The sequence below is a fragment of the Aptenodytes forsteri genome, unplaced genomic scaffold, assembly GCF_000699145.1.
Source record: "Aptenodytes forsteri isolate BGI_AS27 unplaced genomic scaffold, ASM69914v1 Scaffold176, whole genome shotgun sequence".
Classification (NCBI taxonomy): domain Eukaryota; kingdom Metazoa; phylum Chordata; class Aves; order Sphenisciformes; family Spheniscidae; genus Aptenodytes; species Aptenodytes forsteri.
In genome coordinates, this window is record NW_008794853.1 from 1,188,839 (window position 1) to 1,213,218 (window position 24,380).

Sequence of the window (24,380 nt, forward strand, 5' to 3'; positions counted from 1 at the left end):
GGGGGGGTCAGAACTTTCTCCCAACAGAAGCTTAGGGCAAAATTAGAATAGGAAAAACCTAATCAGAGTCCTGGTAGCCTGGCAAAAATAATGTACGGGAGAATGGACAAAGCCCAGAAGAGCTACAGCACGCTTCCCCCTTCTCTTTTCAAATCTATCATTGGATAGTTTAAGACTGGGGTGAGAAAATCCTGAATATCAAAGGGCAGATCCAGAGCACCATAATCAAGCCGGTGGCTAGTGCCCTGCTGCCTTTGTTCTTGATGGTCCTGTGGCAGGGACCACAACAAAATATGTCTGTACCTGACGTATGCTCTTGATCAAATCATAAACGCAATTCCATGCCCAGGTCAAAGGGATGGTGATGTAAGGTCCTTCCTTGTCTCTCTACTTTTCACTAACTCTAACCAAAAGTTTTCATCATGGATTGACAACTACATTAGCAGACTGTCCATGAAGTACTGGATACCACATCCTACAAATGCCCTTGATAGACAAATTCCATTTTGTATTACTTCTGAACAATTAAAATCTTTCCCTAACATGAAGACAACATTCAGACTGACATGAGAAAAAAAAGTTTTCCATGAGAGCTTCACAAGGCTACTAGGTGTGAGAGGCAAATTCCCTTGACATATGTCATAATGCTATGATTTTTCATTGATATCAGATAGCCCAAGGAAGTCTGGGAGCAGAATAGGACATAAACTGAGAATGATGTAAACAGCAGTGATGGTAACAGGTGATTTTTCTGCATTTTAAACAGATATTGATGGCAAAAGCCTGAAATTTGGAAGACTTCATAGAGAAAAATGATGGCTTCACTTACCACACTATTACTTCAGCTAATATTCAAGACTATTCCTCGTGCAGATATGTAAACTGATTATGTTATCCTGCAATATCACATTCAAAGCACTACAGGACTTTTATTGCTTCCTGTGCTTCCAGAACATTAATTAGCTTATGTCACTATAACTCTGAAAATTTGAAGTACAAATGCTAAATATTAATCTGTTCAATGGGTTACAGTATTACATTAAAAATATTACATTTAATTTCTCAGCTTTGATACTTCGATAATAAACATGTAAAATTCAGGATGAAGAGCGGTTTTTGGCTGGTGAAATGTGCTTGCTCTGTATTTCTTTGGTGCACCTTGTACAGAAAAGAAAACAATACTTTCTCCAAAGCCTCCTGATCTATAAAAAGGAAGAACAGACTGAAGAACAGTCTTCACTAAGGATAAAAGACACCTTAGAATGCTGTGTTTGAAGGCAATGCTGCAGCATCATCTCAACTAAATGTTCCTCCTGTATATATAGGAAAGAAGCCATCAAAGCACATCCATGAACTTGAGTGTCTGATGTATACAAATGCAAATATTTTAGTAGCAGTGAAACATTGTCCAGCTGTCTCTTCTAAGCTTTCAATCCAGTTTACCAGGAAGCCAAATGGTCCTAGGCTGTTACATAAATTTGGTGACATCTGAAAGAAGTGGTGTGCTCAGTTGGACAGAGAGGTTTTGCATGGGAATATGTCGTATTAGGAAAGTTATAAAGCAGCTGGAGATTTAATACAGAATCTGTGATGGATAAAGTCCAGGGCTACTGGCTGTGCTACTGCCTGCCCTTAGTCACACCATCTCTACTCAACCAACACATGCGACATATTAACAATGCAATAATTAGTACACATTCCTGTCTGCTACTTAAAACTTCACTCCCAGATGCTGCTTTGGTCTGATCTCAATTTTATTACCTTTGATGATTCCCTGCACTTTGTAATACCAGGGTCCATTGCTATTCATTAGACTTAACAGTGGTTTAGGCAGACACTAGCTGAAGCCAGGTTTCTAACAGGAATGCCCTTGCTTTTATTTCATGTGATTAACTTCTGTAAATTTAAATCCTTCCTCCAAATTCCCTGCAATATACATTCATGCATGTGTGTATCTAGGCAAAACAACTGCAGCCGTGAGAACAAAACCAGGCATCTAGATAACAAGCCAAATGATTAATTAATTAAAAAAAAACAACAAAAAAGCTATTTTGCAGTAAACCACCTTGAGTAAGATAACATCTGTTATTTAATCTGTTCTTTGTACATACACACACACTCACACATACACACACCTACTCTTTTCAATTCTCATGGTTTCTCTACACCCACTACAAGACACCTAATACTCTCCTACAGCTGGGCAGTCAGACCTGGTCATCTTTTATAAATATTTCTGCTAAGAAAATGCTCATGAGATGTATGTCAATGATGACATTTTTGTTTATAATCTTAAATAACCAGATCTCTCATCCTTTATCTTATTGTTCTGGGCCTTGTCACGTCTTTCTTATCTACTTCTAACTATTTTGTTGCAATGTATGTGAGCAGAGTGAAATTATTTGGCATATTTTTCTGGACAGCAGCTATAATTCTTGAATGTGCAAAAAAGTATGCACATTTGGACACTATCAGTGGATACCCAATGGCTTAGCTTCCAGCATCAAAGATTTTAAAGTTCTTTTAATTTAAAATAAATATGAAGGGAAAGATTTCATACAAATACAAGCTGTCAAGGTTTGGCTTGAATTGATCCAAACAAAATAATACATTAAAACATCTTTACCTGCCTCTTTGCTTATTGCTACAGCAAAATATGCTAATTAAAAGGGAAAAAAAACCCAATTACCTAGTTTGCAACAACTGGAAATATTCATAGTAAAGCCAGAAATTGTGAAGCTTAGTAGACATTGACTTTAATTAACATTTTGGGATTGCGTTGTTGCAACTGTTTATACAAATCATTCAAAAAGGAACAGGGTTGGTATTTTTCTCTAAGTGGAAATCTTTCTAGAACTTGAATTTTCTTTTAACATATTTATTCAGTGAAACCCAAACTCGAAAGCTAATGCTCGGAAGAAATAGTACACATCTAGACAGACAGCACAAGCCCTTTACAACTGCTGTTGTTGATTTTCAGACAGCTTTATTTCAAACTGGCTTAAATACACTGTATTTTCAAATTTTGACTTTCTTTCTTTTTTCCTAGAAAAACATTTAATTTCACCTTAAAACTTTAGAAATATTCCTGGCTACAATTTCAATCCATTCCTCTCTTTTTCTCATATGTAATTTTAAGGAGTGCCATCTCTCATTGCACAATCAACATGAATTTAAGAATGGTGCAATGGTTTAACTTCTGTTACCCATAATGAGCAATTTTTCAACATGGACATTTCACATCATGTTCTGTTTCAAGATACATCTTACACTACTCTACTTACTAATGGGATGGAATAAACAAACAAAAACAACAAGCTACTCAAATTCCTCAGATCGGACAAGGACTAATTAAGTGTTAGTGTCCAGGAAGGGTGTCAAACCAAACAAGGGACGAATGGAGCTTGTTTGCCACACTCTTAATCAAAAAACTACTTATGAAACATATAACTGGTCATTTTGATAATGGAAAAATAAACAATAAACATAACTCATAAAAGCTGGGGTGTGCAGATTTTGTCCAACTGAAAGTGCCTGGGCAACTTGCAAGCAGATGAAAGCTGATCCTGCAACCCCCTCCATCCAAGTGATATTTAACCTCAAGAAAATTATCCACGTGACTGCAATAGGGTTTTGATAGAAAGAATGAGATCCTTTAAATTGTACATGTACTCTAATTTACAAGAAATGGAAAAGGCCGCACTCATTTTGAGAACCAAGGTCTAATTTGACAGACGATAATAAGGTGTGCTAATTCCCATGGGCCAGCTTCTACCACTGAATATTCAACTCTCATTTTTTGACTTGCACTATGAGTTGAAAGACCTTTTCCCCAGTACATGGTTCTCCTGGGACCAGTAACATTTCACCTGTCCAAAAGGGAAGTTGGCTATACAGACTCTTGCTTACAGGGAATAAAAGCTCCACTTTAGACTATCCTGTTCTAAAGCAAACTCTCTCCAAGTTGTCTTCTTAGAAAAACCTACCATCACATAGCAGTTAATTGCTATTTACAGGCATTATTATATCAACAGCTTAGTCTGTTCAATTAATATGAAGTAGAACTCAACTCTCATTCCACCCACTCTCCCCAAAACCAATATTAAATATAAACTCAATTTAACACCACTCTGCCAAAATTTAGTAATTTCATTAACTGGACTACCTAACACTCTTTTATTACACAACATACTAGATGATATAAACATAATTTTTGGCATATGTGTATTTTAATTCAAAACCCGAGTGGGACAGCACAATGCAACATTTGGCAAATCACAATCTTATCTTAGCTTTTGTAGTAATAATGTCTAAACAAAAGTAGACATTTACTGGCAACAGCAAACAGCAGAACTTGTGTCTTTTCCTTTTCACAATTCACAGAATCATGCTGGCATTTGTTATACATTTCTAAGCACATTTTGACAACTAAAAATGTCCCACATCATATCTCAATATAATGGCTGTTTTACATTATATTTTTGTATCTAATCCACTTAAAAAAATGATGATCCAATTATTTTTTGTACAGAAGAATTCCTTAGAAATTCTGGTAATTAAATCTAGCAACCTGGAGAATTCCTTGAGTGTCCTATGATTTTTTTTTTCACTGTGATCTCATATAGGCAAATTCAAGACAGCTCCTATGAAAGCAGTGTCCAAGTTGCTTCAAGCATACAAGCCATATCAAACAGATTTAAAAGATTATCGTGCTGCTGCTCTGAAGAAGCAGGAATGAGGTGAGACAGAAGTGAATTGCCATGCTTTAAGCTCACTGGCTGACCTTCCAACCCTTCCTCAACTTGTTCCTGCACACTCCAAAGCATAAAGCTGCCTCTTCCCTTCAAAAAGAGTAAAGAAAATGGTGTTGGAATGTAAGAAAACATCATAACAAGAAATAGATGGAAGCAGGTACTTGCACTTTCATTTCTTTGTTTTGCATAGGAGATAACCTATTTCACTGGGGTTTGGTTTGAAATAAAATAATCTTAAATGAGACATGATTGTCCTGAGGACTGCTTTTTGTTTGAAAACCTTTAACCTAACACCTACAAGGATCCTATTAAAAAGAGAGCAATGATTTATCGGTATGCTTACACTGCAGTCTTGACAACACTTCTGTTTAATCAGTTTTACTATGTTCCCAATGAAAGTTAGCTTCCGGCTCAATATGGAATTTTCACGGGACAACAGAGAAAAAATGTTTTTTAAACTAGCAAAATGTGATCACAGAACCTCAGAAGTTCTTGAAAAGTGCAATATATGCAGGTGTTCTACCAAAATTACTTCAAGCTATTATTAAAAAAAGACTAGGTACTTTAAATAAAAAGAAAGCTTTTAGAAAGGACTATTTAGGTGTTACATTTTTGGAGGACAGGTAGGAATCTTTTTCCTTGTATATATGAAAGAAATACCACACACAGGATGTGCAGCTGACCAACAAACTTATCTGAATGCATAAATGACTCATCCAAAATGCACAACCATGTGTGAAGGCTTCGAAATGCAAGCAGATAGTGCAGGAGCTGGGCAAGCGCAGCTCTCCTGCTTTGCTAAATGATAGCTTCTCCCAGGTTGTTTATGTAGTGTGCTGACAGTGTCAGCTGCTGTGGATAGTACTGGAAAATTTCAGGCATAATTAACCTCTGTAGCCTCTTAATGCAGTTTCACCTATAATCCACAGGTCCATATCAGAGAAGAGCAAAGAGTTTGTTCAGGCCCAATTGCAACATTTCACAGAGAAGTCACTGATTAAAGCCAGACATACAGATAGTAAAAGAAAAGGAAAACAGAAAAAAAAATTGTCATATGGTGCCCATTATCTCCATATATCAGCTGCAACGGTCCACACTTCTATGACATCTTGATGCATCAGGGGAGTGCTAAGAATAGCTTTGGTTGATATATCTATCTTAGAATGGCAGAAGCAAGTGAAATTATACCTAAAGGCTTCAGGAATCACTATATTGAAAAGATCTGTCACAATATGAAAAGAAAAATTGTCAACACATTCTTTTCACCCCTCCTCAACACAGAAGCAAGAGACCTGTATGGATTATATAAAATACAAATACACAGCCACATAAAACACACTAAAGTTTCCTAAAGTGCTTTTCTAAATACAAATGTGTGTTTAGCATAAAAAAGATATAACTTCCTGAAAAAAAGTCCTGGTTGCTCAGCTTTCACTGTGTCCAGAACAAATGGCAGTTGTCTTGCTACTCCTGAAAAAAGTCAGGGGAAGCAATGCTTTGCTTGGGGAGCAGAAAACAAACATATTTCCTAATGTTTACCCTAAACCCATTGATAACAAGGGGGAAGGAAGCCAAGGAAGTAAAGTTAGAGCTCTGCCTGTTCCCTTCTACATGTGGGACAGAGAGATAATGACCCACAGGCAGGTTTCTGCATGGAAAGCAACAGTTCTGTGCACAGTGTTAAGCCATTATGGGTATGCTCCCTAATTCTCTAGTATTTCAAATTCAATAATTCATTAGCTCTTAGGGACTGAAGCTACCTAAGGACTAGCTGGAACTGTCTATTCCTTCAGTTGTACAGACATCAGTGCCTTGAGCCTCAGGTATTAACTTAAACATTTTACAGACAGTCAAACTGCTTGGCTGGACCAAGTGCTTGGACACGGGCCTGTGCGAAACACAACAGTCATTCTCTGTGTTTAGCATCATGGCAGTGAAGAGCCTGATTATTTTGGCAAAGAATACTACAACTCTCTTCTGCGCATTTATTTGCTCACTCTCCAATTCTTTTCCTATTTTGAAATTAGTAAGCTATGTATGGAACTTTTATGACCAAACATTATTTCATTTGAAATTATCACTAAATTAATTTCACTTTCCCATAGAAATAATGGGCTTCAACCAAATTTTCCATTCAACTTTCTAAAAATTATGATACAATTCATTTTTATACTTTTTAAAAGAAAAAGAGAAACATCTTGTTAAGCTTACTATAGTAAAAAAAAAAAAATTTGGACAGTTTTCATGATGTATTTCTAATTCCCACAAAATGTCATGCTTCATCTAAACTGACATTATTTTGGACTTTGATTTTGTAAGAAAGTCTTTTTCAATATTTCATATTCACTCTAATTGGAAAATGCTTTGGCATTTCAACATCTTCAAGAAAGTGGGGAAAATAAGTTCCTTCCCCAAAACACCCATAAACCAATATTCTCCTTTCAAACTTCAAGCGAAGTCTTATATGCAAATCAATAAGAGTAAAACATTATGTGATAAATTGTTTCAATTCACCTTTGTCTACATCAGCTGTATTCTGACTATCACTCTTAACAGAGTACTTCAACCTTTCCAACACTCTGCCCTGTCAAATACACTGTAAACCAGGCCCATTTCTATAGTCCACATTTCTTTTACTAATTGCACAGCGGGCAGCCTTTGCCAAGTGGCAGATGTGAGGTCTGTTTGGGGGGTTTGTTAGTTTTGGCAATCTTGGAATTCTTCTTTTAGCTCTGGGACATGGTGCGCAGTTCTGGTTTAAGACCAGACACCTAGAAGCAGTTCTAGAAAGGCAGGAGAATGAAAACATTATCTTACAAGAAAAGGGCGTCTCTACACAGAACCAACGAGAAGAACCACAAGAAATACTTCAAATTAAACTGCCCCAGAAAATTTATTAAACTTGGGTTTGGAAAGCAAGACAGCTACGTCTCCAGGATGCCACACAGGAATTAATATGCTCCACCAAGATGCATAGCTTATTAGCTTATGTGGATGTAGCTACGTTGCTTCGCATCTAGAACCAGCAGGAAGATAGTGGGCTATGTCTCAGCACACTGTTTAGCAATGAAATTGGCCTATTAAGTTTAGCAGAGGGAAAAAAGAGAGACTGTAACTGCCTCCTACATGCACGTTGCGGTGGTGAACTCTAAAGAAGAAAAGCCGTGGGGCAGTAAAGGACGCTACTGGGGCAAAAGAGCAGGAAGAGTAGTGCTGATTATGTAGCTATTTTGATTGAAAATAAGAATTATTTGTAGCCCCTAAAGGAGTGAGACTGTGGAACAGCCTTCAGCTAAGGAGTATGGTAAGCAAACCTACATGGTGTTAGTTGAACTTGACAAACTTTTAAACAAATCTATGTGACAAGCAGTGGTGACAACAGGGGTTATATTAGGGTTCCCTGGGGTTTTTCCTCGGTCCTTCTTTCCTGTGACTGGACACATTTTTAATTAACAAACACAAACCAACCAAGTGTAACAAACGGCCATGGCGAGGCTGTGCATGCAGCAGAGCTCCCCAGTCGTTGTAAGCCACACAGCACTACTGGCTGCTTCCTGATCCTGGGACACAAGGCCTGCCTGACCACTTTGAAGTGATCCACCAAAAGCTGATGTAAAAAGAAGCCAGAGAAAGATGAGTAGATTTTTTTTTTTTTTTTTGTACCGTAAGTTCACTGGTTACACATTACACGGCTTTGCAGAACTTCCCTGCTCTAGGTCAAGAGCCACAAACCACTCCCCACCTACCTACAGCTCTCAAACTGCCACAGACAGGATGTTTGTAGGTGGGAGAGGCCATCTGGAAGTGCCCATCTTGTGGATGAGGGAGTGTTCTGGAAGTGTAGTAAAGATGCCGTTGATACCGTGCATAGACTGCTGTTCCACAGAAACTGTCTTCTGAAGCTATCCAGTAGGAATGGTTTCAATATTAGAGTTTTACCTTTGAAATTTATGCAGATAAGGAGAAGACAGAGTTTCTAAGGTAGGTGCAGGGCACAAAACATGAGGAGCTTATTGTGCGAATTCAGAGTGCTCCTGCCTCCCCACGGCAGCTTGCAGCACAAAGAATTCTTTTTTAATTTCCTCTTTATCCCACAACTGACCTTTTCCTTTGGCTGTTTCAGCCTTCTGTAAAGTTGATATCTGCAACTTTTTCCAGGATTGGCACAACCCATAAAACCAACTGGTATTTTCTCCTGGACTAGGTTCTAAGGTGGTATTGTTACTTTTATAAGGTGCTGAAATGATACTCTTGATAGAAATTGAAATCACAGTGTGAATAAATTGGCTACTTTACATTGTCAATTTCAGAGAAATATGAGGAATGCAAAACTGAGATCCTGGACTGCTATACTTAGGTACAGGGTCAAAACTCCATCTTCTCTGTTCAAAGTCTAAATTTTTTTGGTGATTTTATATCAAATGTCACTCCTTTTAACACTCCCTTTACTTTTCTTCTGTCTAAAACATCCTGCATCCCTGTTATGAATAATGACTGAAGGAAAAAAATAATTTATACCAGCCAGTCTTTTTGTGATTTCCCCAGATGGAGCTTAGCTGCTCTCCAAACACTCCAGCGTACACTTGCTTTAGATAAGTTCAGCCAGGATGGCTGAAATCTTGTATTTAAGCCAGTAGAGCTAAGATGTGTGATTTTGCATGGGGGAAATAATGGAATTCTAACATGAGTTGGTGAGATTTAGTAACCTCCAGCAGAGGAGTTAGAACAAGTTGCTGGAGGGCTTCTCCTCTACTCACTCACTTCTGCTAGTGATTCCCTGATTGCAATAGTCTCTTCATTTTTTGTGTCAGACCTGTTTCTCCTGCCTTTCTGTAGGCAATTTTCTTTTGTTCCTGGGTAAGGAACTTTTCTTCAGTTAAATCTCTCCCAAACACTAACTCACCCATAAAAACTTAACAATATGAGAAGGAAGCAATTAAAATTATGAATTTAGAATCCATATGCAAAATCTGCTGGTTTTCAGACTGTGCACTTCCAAAAGGACAGACTCTCTCCAGCTGGTATCTGTAGTGAATACATTAACAGCACTTAAAACATTTATCTTTCGTGATAAAACAAACTCAGTTCCCAAACTCTTCCGAAGGATAGCTTATGGGTTACCAGCAGCTCCTAGCTTTGCTCATTAAGAACAATAATTTTCAAACATTGCCAATTTTCTTGACTCCACTGGCTGACAGGCATATTTACCAAGAGAAGACACTTTCCAATACCTCTGTCTTTAGACAGAATTGTCTATTGTCTCTTTTCAATCACTTCTGTAGACTTTTCTTCTACTTTCTGTATCTTTAACTAGTGTTAAAGTTGTCATTCAATCTGTCATACATGTACATCTATGTTGGAGACATACTCTGCTATACAAAATAAACAGTATTACACTTCACCCTTCAATTCCTATTCCTATTAAGGACATGAGTATCATCCTTTGTATTGTGAACACAAAATAAGGAACAGAGTATAATCATCAGTCCAGGGATTTATGGTGGAATAAGCTTGAACAAAGATAAAAGAGAGAAAATCCTGGTCTTTAGAGTCTCTGCCTCTGTCCCTGCCTCTGAAGAAGGGGAAAATAACACAGCCGTATTTCAAGATTTGGTTAGCTAATGTCTGTAGAGATGAAAAAGTCTAACACTGAATAGCAAACCTAAGATCTGTAGCATGATATTTCTAGATTTTCTTTAGCACATGAGAATTTTAACTACTTGTTACTTGCTGCAAGTCAACAAACTTTCTGCCACTACTTATCGAAAGTAAACATGGAGTTACTGTTCCAAGTATAGATGTATCACTACAGTATAACAGTCTGTTGGCCTAATGCAGCACTCTGTAATACTGTCTTTTTCTAAAGAGCTCTTATCCAGTTGAAAAGTTCACCTTACCATATCAGTTATTTTTGTTTAGAGATATTTAGCTTTTTGTTCCTAATGGAAGCCAATTAGAAAAATGAGGGCAAGAGGTTAAACATACATCTGCTCTCCCTATTTAACATAGAGGTTTATCTTTTGCATGTTGCTGATGATAATTTAGAAGGGGGGGCACAAAGGAAAAGAAAAACTTCCCTGCCCTAACACTTGTATGTTTTTCTGTTATGAAAATGGCAGCCTCCATTTCTCATTTGACATATGAAATAGCTCTGCCATAAAAACCTGTATTTTTCAGCTTTGTGTTTAATTGTTGGAGCCAAGAAAAGGAGGTGAAGAAATAAGACAGATCTTACTTGGGCTGACACTGTTTAAAAAGTAGGCTATGGCAAGCATGGCTTTCATTATATTTAAGTGAATTAGTCTGTTTCCTTTAAAAAAAGGAGGGGAAAAAAAGGAGATTAACAAGCTACCAAGGGCCTGCTGTAAGATTTTGACACTTTTAGTGGCTTGTGACATATGACTTGTGAGTATCAGCTCTCCTTCACAATCAGAAAACAAATCTACCATTTGGATAAAGAATGCAAAAAAAAACCCACCCAAAAGCAACAGCAAAAACCTCTGCTACAAGGTCATGTTAACTAGAATTCATTAGCAAGGTATTTATTGGAACAGGAGAATGAGATAAGTTCTTTAACTAACTAAACTCTGAAATTATTATTAGATTATCTAGAAGTCTCTAACATTTGTCATCCTTTGCTAGGTAAAGCATATGCTATGGTCCTCCTGAAGACATTAATCTAATGTGTCCAAATACTGCAATAATGACACAGATTTCTACTTATTCTCAAGATGTTTCACATCGTGAGAGCTTTTACATCATAAACTTGATAGAGCAAGCTCTCAGAGGTGCTCACAGCAATAGCTGCACAAGGATTACACCTGAAAATGTAAGCGTGCTCTTCAGTTAGAGCCCTTACAGATTCTTTGGAAACTTCATCTTATGCGGCACATTAATTGCATCATCATGCAATCTACTCTTGCATGATCAGTATGTCTGTGGGTGTGTAACAGGAGTTTTGCAGGTAGAACTTCCATAGCTTGGCGCGCAAAACACATCTATAAATGAAGAGCCTATATATATATTTTTTTTTTTTTATGACTGGCTACTGTGAAAAGCAGAAAGATTCTGAAACTACCATGAAAAAATATTTCGTTGAGAAACCAACAATACGAATATTAGAAAATGCCAGACTGACATTTACTCAAACACCAAAATTATGTTCCCATCCCTATTATGGACTTAATGAGAAGTGTCTGGTAACCTCAGCTGTAAGTTCTTGTATTAAGCACAAGGTAACAGAAAGCAGTTAGATGTTTTCACATACTGGTTTTCCTGCTCATCATTACAGATAGTTCTTGAGTCTGCATTGGTGTGTGAGCACAGGTACTCATACTCCTCACATCTGTGGCTGCCTTTTTAAGGATTTTAAACTGTGATTAATGTTTGGAGGTCCCTGGATAAGAGAGCTGACTAACAGTTCCTCGATCCAGACAGTGGCAATTTTTTTGTAGCATTATTGAATTTAACAGTTCAGACAGCACTAAAGATCTTCCTGAATATAAGCACTGCAGTTTGCTTTTTATTTATTTCATTTTGGACACAGGAGTTACCATAATTCAGTCTGTACTGAAAAGCTACATCAGTCTTTGTTATGCCCTCAGTACAGCTGAAAACAAAAAGGTTACATCTTGCTGACCTTTATGGTCTACGTGTACATTTATAAAAGCAGCAAAACCAAAAAGGGAAGAGTTCCACAGAAAAATTATTATAGATATTTTACAATAGTGTTTGTCTCCAAATCCTCATCTTTGCAAAATGTTTCCTGTTTCATAAGCAGAATCAGCTGCAAGCAGAGTCCACAAATGCATGTGTGGCAGAACTGAAGGAATAAAGCAAGCATGGTGAACTTTGAGCAAATCTGGATAATGCTTTGAGGAATTATTTGGTGTGTGGTCTGAGGCAAGAAGCCACAGAGAGGCGGAAGTTAATCTTATGTACTCCCCAGCTGCAGATATGTCTTTTTGAGAGCAGACTGCAGCAGGAGACACAGAAGAAATGACCAAGAGACCAGATTAATACCGCATGAGCCAAGTGTCAGCCTCATTATATGTGTTTTCACCAAAGTTGAAAAGACTTTAACTTGGATGGCTGTCATTTCAAAGAGAAGTTGTGACATGTAAAAGTAACTGTAATAAACTAAACGGAAAGAATAATGTCTGTGACACTAAAGTGGAAGTATCAATAATAAAAAAAAGGTAGGAAAAGAAATAAAAACCAAACAAATAATTTCAGTAACTTAACTCCAACACACAGACAGCATTTCAGGGAAATTAAGGCAGTCCCCAAAATATATATTAGGGCCAAATACAATAAATATTAGGTGGAGATCATGCTTAAATTTCTTTGACTGATAGGTCTGACAGTAAAGAGAAGAGAGTGAAATCACAATTATATTTTAACTGTTTAATCATTGAAATATGTAGATCCTTGAGCTGAAACATCCTAACATGCATACCTTTAAAGCAAAATAAATTTTGACATCGCTCATGACTATAATGTTCATGCAGCACAACCAGATCTAGAGCTCAGCTTGACAAAAGGACAGATCCAATTTGTGCCTATGCCCATGCTGTTTGGTTAGGAGCTATTTTGCCATTAACTTTTGTATTATCTATGCAACAAATCTGTTGAGTAATCTTGGCAGGCTGCTTGCAAGAGAGGTTATAGAATATTTTTTTTTCTGGGGAATCTCAAGTCTTTTTCTAGTCAAAAGACAAACACCTAAGTATGCTAGAGTTAAGAAGTAGCCTACTCTTTCCTGTTCTACAAGAGGACAAAACTGTCCTTGCTATTCCTTATATCCAAACCTCTCTGTAGAAAGAGAATGATTACCATCCGGGTGGGTTTCTTTTTCCTGGCACTCATCACAGTGTTACTGGTGTGTTTCACAAATAATTTATTTTCATAACACCCTTGTTCATGTAGAAAGTATTACTATCCTCATTTTGTAGGCAGCAAAGAGCCAAAGAGAGGTTAGAGCCAAACACATTTATAAATTTGGGGGTACAATGGATAACAAACATATATAGGACCTGATATTTCATAATACCTAACACTTTATGGCACTCCCTATACTCAAAGTTTAGTTCCTGCAGACTATCCTTATGCCAAATTGTTCAGTCTTCTTCCCTCTCCCTTTAAGTAGATTCCTCCTCTATGTTGCTTGACCATCAGCAGGAGGAGCACAGGAAACTCAGAAGAGTCCCACAGCTCCCTTTATGCCCAGGGTATCTTCACAGCACATGGTGAAGGGCATGAGCCTTTTGTTTCCCAAAATCCCACATCATTATTCCAGCCCTTATGCGTTTCAGTCTTGTTTTGGTAAAAAAAATCCATTGTGGTCATTAGGAATCTTTCTAAATTTCAAAAAAACCACAAACTCTTCTACAAAGAAAGCTGATGTTGAACCTTTTCTTTCCCAACTGACTTAGTTGCAAACTTGACGGAGTAGCTGTTCTGTGAGGTATACCATCCAGCTAAATGCATTTCCTCATCCAAAGCCCTATAGCAAGGTATTTTACACACTGCATTTACTAATAGTAATCTTTCTGTGTCTTCCATACAGTGATCTTAAAATGTTTTTAGCAATGTCAGTGGGTTCAGTCTTGTAGCTCCTTAATACACAATTATCATCAGCTTTGAAGCAATTGGCAGTCACTGCTCTTGACTGGTTTATGCCACACGAGCAAAGGAAGTACCAAGGAATAACTAAGTAATATATAGCTGTTGCATAGTCTAAATGCCATGGGATGTACAGGCTGGGTTCCAGTTACCACTCTTCAGGTTATTCAGGCAAAACTACTTGAACTGAATCCACTTCTGGGCCTCAGAAAGGGCATAATTTGCACCTCGCGCTGCTAACCTTAGTAAATTTTGTTTTAACTGCTTAAGTGGTTTAAACTATGCATTGCCCTAAGTGAGTCATTGCTTGTGTGTGCTCATGGGTGTTTGGAAGCAGAGGTGACAGTGGTCTGTGAATAAAAGCTAACAGACATGGCAGTAAATGTTACTGTTTGTAATAATCGGTGTACTTGCACAACATGTGCCTTCACCCAGCATCTTCACCTGTAAGAAGCTGAAACAATCATAATTTCCTTCCATTTCTTGCATGCTACTCACTTTCCAAGCTATTTCTGTCAGAACCATGTAAAGTCATGATTTAAAGAGCTGGCAATCATTTGGATGTCTGGTTGTACCTCAGAACACCCAGTGAAACTCAGCTCATACTAAATTTCTGCTCCAGTTTACACACGACGGTGCCTTAGCCCAGCCCTTTAGCCAAATTACCTACTGCTGACCCAGCTACCTGGTAAGGGTAACACCAAAACCACACATATCTTTTACGGGAGGAGGTTACCTTTTCAGCATCTGAAAAGCCAGCTGAGCAACCAGGCCTAGATCTTGAAGCAGACTAACAATAAGCAGCCACAGCTTGGCTCATGTGGTTAGCTCTAGAATCTTTCTGCTGCTTCTTTTCATGTTACCATTAGTTTTGCAGTTACAGATCCTCAGTGAGCACACAATTTCTGTATTGCTGCTATTAGCACTAGTGTTTTGACAAAGGAAAGGTGTCCTGTCACCAGAATGTGGGCCACATGCACTGCTCTGCTTCCCCTGAGACAGGGGAGAAGGAGATAGTAAAGCCAGCTAAGGTTACAGTTCAGGGGAAGGTTTTCATTAGCTTCCTTGCCTCCAAGTGACAGGTGCCACAGATATTGAGATACTTCACATGGATGGGAAAGGTACCTCCAGATCGACATGATTACACTTCTAATGTTTACCTCCAGGAAAACCATAGGGAAAAAATAAGTATCTGGGACATACAAGAGAACAAACGTTGTTCTGTTGAAGTCAAAAGACTGTTTCAGTGAACATCACAAGCTTTAGCATCTCCTAAAATGTCATAAATATGTATGAAAAGAAGGCACTAAAACTGCAGTCTTATAAAATCCACTTCATGTTAAATACAGTCATCCCGTATCCCAGTGAGCATATATTCCCTTGCTCACTGTAGTAACAAACAGTTACTGAATATATGAACCTGTAACTATGTAACTACTTCAAATCTTAAAGATAAGCTTACAAAATATGACATACTTGATAACACTAAACATATCAGTCATAAAAATACCCTATTCCACCCTCAAAAGATTAAAACACTTGGAAGTTTAGGATATCTTGATGTCCTTCAGATGTATGTTTCTCACAACAAATACAGTAGATAGCACTAGCATAGTGAAAAATTGAAGAAAAACCAATCAAACAAAACTCCAACTTTTTTCTTCTTTAACACAGGTTTGCTTGTGGCTGCTTTAAGCTTATTACTTCCAAGGGCAAGTTTGCCCACCTTTCTGCTTGCAAGTAGTCCATACTGACTTTGACATTAGGAATAAAGCAGGTTACTAATCCTCTTGAAGAGGATAATGTGAAGAAGAGAATCCCAGAGCATGTACCAAACAGTATCTAGTATCTATAGAATAGGGTCAGAGAAGACACAGTGAAATTGGAAGTGAGAAGAGTTTATATCCCAACACCGATTACACACTTTTAGACAAATTCAGCAGGCACCTTAAATGGCTTCTTAGGTTCAGTCTGTGAGCAAACTGATGATGGAGTGAGATGAGACAGGACAATTCAACATCACTGACAGTTCACAGCTGCCAAAATGGGTAAGCCACGCTCCCCCTCCCCCGCTTCTCTCCCACTCATGACACATGCTGCCCCTATGTCTTTCTTGTCATCCCTTCTAGTGTTGCTCTGGCACTCATCACACTTCCCATCCCCTTCCTCTATTGCGGGCACAATATCATTGATTTATACCCAGCCTCCACTTAGCACCATGCCTTAATTCCAATTAAACAACATCCTGAATGCTTCCAAAATGCTTCAGTGTTTCCCCCCCAACTCCCACACAGACTGACTACAGCTGCACAGATGTGCATCAGGAACCTGAAAGAAAACATGTATTTCCTTTATGTCTATGCAATGTTTGAACCTCTAATGTCAGTGGCAGAAGAAGGAAGAGCAACTAGACGCCTCAGGCCCCCCATTTTCACCTCTGTTCCCCATGTAGGAAGAGGAGTCAGGAACTGCAAAAACCAGCTAAGTTTATTGTCTTTCACATATGTTTTCCACAATGAAAGGAGTAGGCATCATCATATTGCTTTACTAAATCAAGGCTTATGAAAGATCTGATCTTTGTTTTTATATAAAATTCATGAGCGTTCATGTTTCTAGTATCCATAGCCTTTTCCTCTCTTGCACAACACTAGAAATTATGGAAGGGGGGAGGGAGAAAAGGAATGAAACTTTTTGGTGTAGTTTCAACATTTCCTTTTTCTTGAAAGTCAGCTTCGATGCATGTGAAAATTCCTCTTTAACTGTAGAAGATATACACTACTGACAGATTATTTAGAAGTAAATGTGAAAGGGGACAGGATAATAATTCTTTAGACTAACTATAAAATAGGGGAATGCTTTACAGTTGACACTGTGAGTATATCAACCCAGTAATTGGATGCACGTGTTAGTAGCAGTAAAAAGGCACTGTCCAGTTGTCCACCTTACATGGGAATCTACTTTGAGTGTATTCTTTGATTTACTGTTGCAATTAGAACTGAATGTTCAAAGAAAGAACACAAGTGACCTAATTTAAAAGCAGAGTGCCTTTAAAGCCATTATTTAGCGTGTGACCTGGCTCACTTGTAACCATTTCTTTCCCCTGCACCTTCCATTTGTTGCACTGTACTAATGAAGTAGCATAATCAGTTTTAATAATCCACTCAACTAATTAATTCAGCTTTAATATCCATTCAGTGATTAAAGATTAAGCCACTTCCTCCTCACTCCTACCCTTGAAGAGTTTAATTTTCTTCATAAACACAGAGTTTTCCCAGGCTGACTTTTCAAAACTTCATGTAACAGTGTTTCCTGTCTCCTTTTTACCATGTTGTAGCTAACAGAGATGTTTTACAACAAATTGGCACTAGAAACAGAAGCAATTAATACAGCTAGGAGAGGATCTTTCTAGTTAACAGAACTAATGGTTGCAAGTACCATTGACTACTTTTCTGTGTTCAAAGCACCTGAGCAATGAAAGGCTGCAAGATATAAAAATATTGCATCAAAATGAGTTGTTGAAGCAAAAGAAGGAGAATTTGTTTCATAAGTACATACAGTTAGACTAGCAGTACTAGTATACCTACTGACCAAGAAACATACGTGTGCTAACGTTAACTAAGTGCATCCTCCATTTCTGATCTGACAATTTGGTTTTCATAGCGCAAAGCAAACAAAGGTTACTTTTCCATGCAGTCTCATCAAGCTGACGGTGGTTGCTAATGCTGATAAACACTCAAACTCTTTGTGCTGTTCAAAGTGGCAAAGAGGTCATTAGATGATAAACCCCAGAATATTAGGATAAGGTAGTTCAGTGTCTTATGGTGACTGCAAGCAATGGTAGCAAGCGTTCAAAATGTGCAAACTGAAATTTCAACTCAGTGTTATTTTGGGGAAGAAGGGACTGTAAGAGCTTGATTCAGAAAGATCTTCAGAAAACTAAGAAAAACAAACAAACAAAAACAGGCCATGAAAAGAGCATTATAACAAATCCCAAGCTGACCAAATAATTTCTTTGCTTTGCTGACACTATTTCTATCATCCCAAATATTAAGCTTAAGAATAGAAATACCATATTGTTTACAAAGATTTTTTTTTTCCTGTTTAGAACCTTCCTTATGCAAATATTACTTACTCAGAGGAAAAGTCAGGAATCCAGCGTGACAGGACATATTGCCTTATGTTCATACAGGTACTGCTATTTTTAACTTAAGACACATAGGTTAACAAGATTTGCTCATAGAAGGGTTTTCCTTTTCCAAAATGAAAGGCTCTATGGAATAAATGAAAACTCCCCTATTGCAGGATCTGATCTGACTCCCATTTGAATATTTTTTTTCCTATTTAGAACCTTCCTTGTGCAAATATTACTTACTCAGAGGAAAAGTCAGGAATCCAGCGTGACAGGACATATTGCCTTATGTTCATACAGGTACTGCTATTTTTAACTTAAGACACATAGGTTAACAAGATTTGCTCATAGAAGGGTTTTCCTTTTCCAAAATGAAAGGCTCTATGGAATAAATGAAAACTCCCCTATTGCAGGATCTGATCTGACTCCCATTTGAAGTGAAAAGGCCCCTATTCACACACACAGCTCAAAGACATCTGAAAGTCATCTTAAAATGCCTTATTTCAAAACAGAGGATCTTATCCTATGAGTGAATGCATCCAAGATGTTTCAGAAGTGTAAGCACATTCTATAATGCTCACTCAGCTAACGCCATCTTCAAGGCAAGCTTTGACCAAGCCACTACCTGAGAACCCTCCCATTAAAACAGCAGCATGACATCTATAAGCCTGCATGCCTCTTGGTTTCTTTCTTCTGAGGTTTTAAGAAGAACAAACTTCCAATTGCCCCTAACTCACTCTTTTTTTTTGCAAGTGGCTATAAGTTAGATTTATGAAGACAAAAAGACTTCTTACAACTGTATATTTTGAACAGATTTATGACAGGGCTACAGTATCAGCATGGAGGGTCCACAAGGCAGGAATGCAGTAAGGGTAACAGGAGAGTGTCATGTAGACGTTAAATAGCACAATTTTTTCCACATTCATAAATCCTAAGTGCCTAAGGTTGTATACTGGTGGTTATAAATTATGTAACTGAGTTCTGCAGAGGGAGTAAAAAAAAAAAAGACTTAAAGTGAGAAATCATCTCCATAAGGACTTACACATTTCATATTAAAGAACCTAAGATTCAACTTACTTCACTAAAACAGTATTATTTCCTATTTTAAGTCTTTCTGATTGGTCAGATCTCTACAGAGAGTAAAACAACAAAACATATATGCCTACTAATCAGTCTTCAGAAAAACAGAGAAAAGTTCTTACATTAATTTACAAACACCAGCTCATGAGGAGTCGCTAACCCCAAAGAGCTAGCTTAAAAAATGTTCAGTAGCAAAAGAACATATTTTACCAAGTATTCTAATCTGGTTTGAGTTTTACTGCTGAGGTTAAGGTACCTAGCAAGCTTTCTGATTTTATTACACCTGAGGTATAATCAAAAAACTGAGTATCAAACTGAGTATACTTAATTGAAACAGTTTTAATGCTATTTTTATGTATGTAACCCAATATATAGTATAAGTCTGTATTTATATGTCATGTATATATGCACACACTTAAACCCCTCAGCAGTAATGTTAAGCATTTCTAGTAATTAGAGTGGTTGTTTACAATCTTTTGGGCTACAGAGTGAGGCTCAAAACTTTCTTGCTATTAGTCACTATGTTGCTAATCTGATCCCACACTAACTAAAGCAAGACCAAAGACTATCAGGGACTTCAGCAGATCCTAAAGCTATGTATAAAAGGTAATTGCATACTCAAGAGAAAAGCCTGGAATAGGTGAGCTTGTGAGAAGTAGCTAATTATTTCATGTTAGCTCCCCCAGTGACCACTCTTACTCTGCAATTGCAGTGCCTTTCCACTGTTTGGATTAATCCACTTTGGACGCTCAGAAGGCCAATTAATAGGCTCTCAGTTGGTATAAGGCCTTTTAGCTTTGCTTGAGCTAAATTAGCTCATACAGCTGAGGATCCAGCCCCTTCTTATCCACCGACTTCGAGCAGAGGTGACACCAGACAGTGGCTGTGCCGCCATCTACCGTAGGTTTTGCGTAGCACTGCTTGGTCCAAAGCCCGCAGGAATCGGTCCAGCAATTCTTCCCGCTAGCGTCCAGGCTCAATGACACAGACACCACTCCCTAAACACGTACCTAAACAATGGCCTGATCCTGCAATCCTTGCTCAGGCAGAGCTCCCTCCACAGACTGCAGGTTAGCTGCTGCTAATTAAGCATCACATTTTGTGTTACTGTTCTTCAGCTACTAAGATCTGTCCTGTAAATTTGAAGTCTCTGTGCTTCATAGCTCTATTAACAGTTGCCTTAAAAGTCAATTGAAAATAGTGTAACACTCAAAAATATGTCCAAGTTTTCCTGAACCAGCTTATCATATATCACATAGCCCAATGAACGCCATCCATGAAACCCAAAGAGTTTCACTATCTTCAAGAAAGCTTTCTGGGTGCAAGTAAAGGCAGAATCTGCACCCATGCAGTTCTCTCTCCATTTTAATATATGGCTTAAGCTTCTCTTGGTCATCCCAGATGTCAAGTTATAGTGAAAGCTTTTGTAATTGCTCTTGGGAGGCTTTTTGGTTTTGTTTTTCCCCCAACAAGTACTTAAGTCACCAGAAAGCAGTACAGCTTTCCTTACTCATGCATACAAATGGCTCTATCAAGAACAGGGGCAAGGGATTTCATAGCTGTGGTGCTGTGGGACGAGCTTTAGTTGCATTTTGAGAACAAACTTCCAGCTGTAAGGAATAAGGGGGTGTTGGTTGACAGCTGGCTGAACATGAGCCGGCAGTGTGCCCAGGCGGCCAAGAAGGCCAATGGCATCCTGGCCTGTATCAGAAATAGCGTGGCCAGCAGGAGCAGGGAAGTGATCGTGCCCCTGTACTGGGCACTGGTGAGGCCGCACCTCGAATACTGTGTTCAGTTTTGGGCCCCTCACTACAAGAAGGACGTTGAGGTGCTGGAGCGTGTCCAGAGAAGGGCAACGAGGCTGGTGAGGGGTCTGGAGAACAAGTCTTATGAGGAGCGGCTGAGGGAGCTGGGACTGTTTAGCCTGGAGAAAAGGAGGCTGAGGGAAGACCTCATCGCTCTCTACAACCACCTGAAAGGAGGTTGTAGCGAGGTGGGTGTCGGTCTCTTCTCCCAAGTAACTAGCGATAGGACGAGAGGAAATGGCCTCAAGTTGCACCAGGGGAGGTTTAGATTGGACGTGAGGAAAAATTTCTTTACTGAAAGAGTGGTGAAACATTGGAAGAGGCTGCCCAGGGAAGTGGTTGAGTCCCCATCCCTGGAAGTCTTTAAAAGACGTGTAGATGATGTGCTTAGGGACATGGTTTAGTGGGTGGTGGTGTTGGGTTGATGGTTGGACTCGATGATCTTAGAGGTCTTTTCCAACCTTAATGATTCTATGATTCTATAAAACAAAACGTAAAAAGTGTCCTACTTCTATCTAGTGACAGACATCCTCCAGCTATGCCAAATTCTTCAAGTTCCCCCAGCCTCCTGACAGAGAAGTCAGAAGCCACCTCTCTTCCCATCACCCTATAGGTAGAGAAAGGCTGATGGAAGTTTCAAGCAATCAAGGTGGAAAACATCTGCCAGAGTAAACTTTAATTTAGCACACTCTACACAATATTTATAGAGCAAACCTATGAATGCTGCTTGAGCCATTTAAAGGCTGGAGACTAAATTCTGTTTTCTGAATGTTTATTCTGACTTTCTCCAACTGTTCTTCTTACTTGACAGTGCTTAACTGGCAGCCAGCCATGAAAGCTGTTGTCTAATTACACAACATATCATGATCTTACAGCCCTACAGATAAGGCTTTACTGCAGCATAAATGGATTTTAAACATTAGCATATGAGAAAAAGAAAATTAGCCTCCAAATTAGAATATTTCAAAGTCTTGTGCGTGAATAGTCACTATTATTTGTTTAGGAAAGCATGGTTTCGAAAGAGGAACTTCTATTAGAGATTAAATAGCCTTTAATGTTAAACAGGCTACAACTTAGTGGGCTGGCTAGCTAACCCTTTATGCATGGCAGAAATCTATTCACATCTAATTACATATTTTAGCCTATCTTAAAGATACCATATATTTGCATGGAATCAGTCCAGCTGGGGATTATGGCAGCATTATGATGGCATAGCTACATGTGAGGTTATGAAAAACACAGATTTTGTGAATCACTTGCAATGTTTTGCTACACAGGCACCCTTGAAATAAAGGCACAGTAAATATATTCTTAAATGATCTCAGACTACGTACTTTTGCAGAAAACACAATTTCACACTGCAAATTACAATGACTATTAAAGAGGAACATACAACCGTTTGACTTATCTTCTGCTAACAAGATCCTAATTGTTTTATATTTAAAGATGTTGTACACTAGGTCTGACTTTGTGATGTAAGTGTGGTTAGCAAGTTGCAAGTTTTAAGATCATGGGAGTCCTTTCTTCACTGCACATAAACTTGAGGGACAGGATACAACTATGTATAATAAAGTCATTGTTTTGCTTTTATATGAAACAAATTACATTCTTCTCTCTTTCAGTAGATACTCTGCAGATGTGACAATAACCATGACATCACCTAGAATGCCAATTCTCTTTCTGGTGCACTGACTGGAAAACTAGGAAAAAAGAATCACACCCTATAGGTGCAGGGGGTTGTTCTTGCACGTAGGCTGAAAGAGTAGAAAGATGTATATGCGCATTTCAGTGTATTCTTCCTCTTCTTGGCATGATCTTGCAGAAGTTCATGCATGTGTGCAACTTTACTTACTGAGCAGTTCTGCTGGCTAAGTGGGACTGCTCAGGTGAGTAGTCACTTCTCCGAGTACACTGTTGTCAGATTGGGCCCCTTGTAGCCTTTTCGGCAGCAATGCTCTACGCAGAATGGCTGTGTGCATTCTCAGCAATGCACACAAAGCTTTCAGAGTCCCATTTTAGGGGAACGACACTGTCCTCCTCCACAAACAAAAGTAATCGAAGAAATGCAGTGCTAGGACCTCATTCCACACAAATTCAGCAAAGTGAAGCCTTCATCATAGCTCTGTTTTTCAATGATTTGTCTTTCTATAAAATATAGAAAGGGAGGAGGCAAGATTCAGCTGCTTTGACATCTAAAGCTTTTACAAACATTAAGTGCATGATAAAGTATGAAGTTGCAAGGTGGAGCAAGTGAAGTAGTGACATATGATACAGCAGCCCTCTCCTCCCCATTTGTAAGCCTGTATTGTGGATATCTAGTAGAAATACAGCTGAATTAACAGTAATGTCTATCACACAGCATGGCAACCTGCTGAAGTACTCCATACTTTACACATTAGCTAAGAAGGGATCTACTTAAGTCACTTTAAGTTGTTTTAATTTAACAGAAGATTTATCCCCAGGTTTATCTGGATTTATTTAAAACAACCCAAGAACCAAAATGTGGTTCTCCACCAGAGAGGCAAGTCCGAGTTTCCTCCAACACTTGCATAACAGAGCTTACTTTCTCAGCATGCTACCATAGTGGGACGCAGTCACTTAAGAGTTACAATGCAATACATTGTGATTTACTACAGTTACTCCGATTTGAGATTGCACAGGCAGGAAAACCGAATAAAGGTTACATTTCTAGCACTGACAGCAGAAAACACATTACCAGAAGCATGCTATTACTAAAAACCTAATTAGTACTACTGAAAAGCTCGAAACTTCAGCCATGGAAACGGCCACATGACTTTTACTTTGAAATAATTTCTTTAAAAAAAAAAAATATGACAATGAAATGCAGGTGAGGTCTGTGCGAACCCAGCCCCAGATGTTTACAATGCAGCGAGTAGCGGTATAGCGGCGCTGCAGCCCGGCAGCGGCGGGGCGCAGCGCGCACGCCAGGGACGCGGCAGGCACCGGCATAGCCTCACCGCGGGCGGC

The 24,380-nt window shown here is 38.6% G+C and overlaps 1 protein-coding gene across 2 annotated transcripts in view; it reads right to left on the reverse strand.

The window, feature by feature from the left end:
• FGF10 (fibroblast growth factor 10) overlaps nt 1-24,380 on the reverse strand; it is a 64,546-nt gene that overhangs the window by 38,966 nt on the left and 1,200 nt on the right. The window lies entirely within an intron of this gene.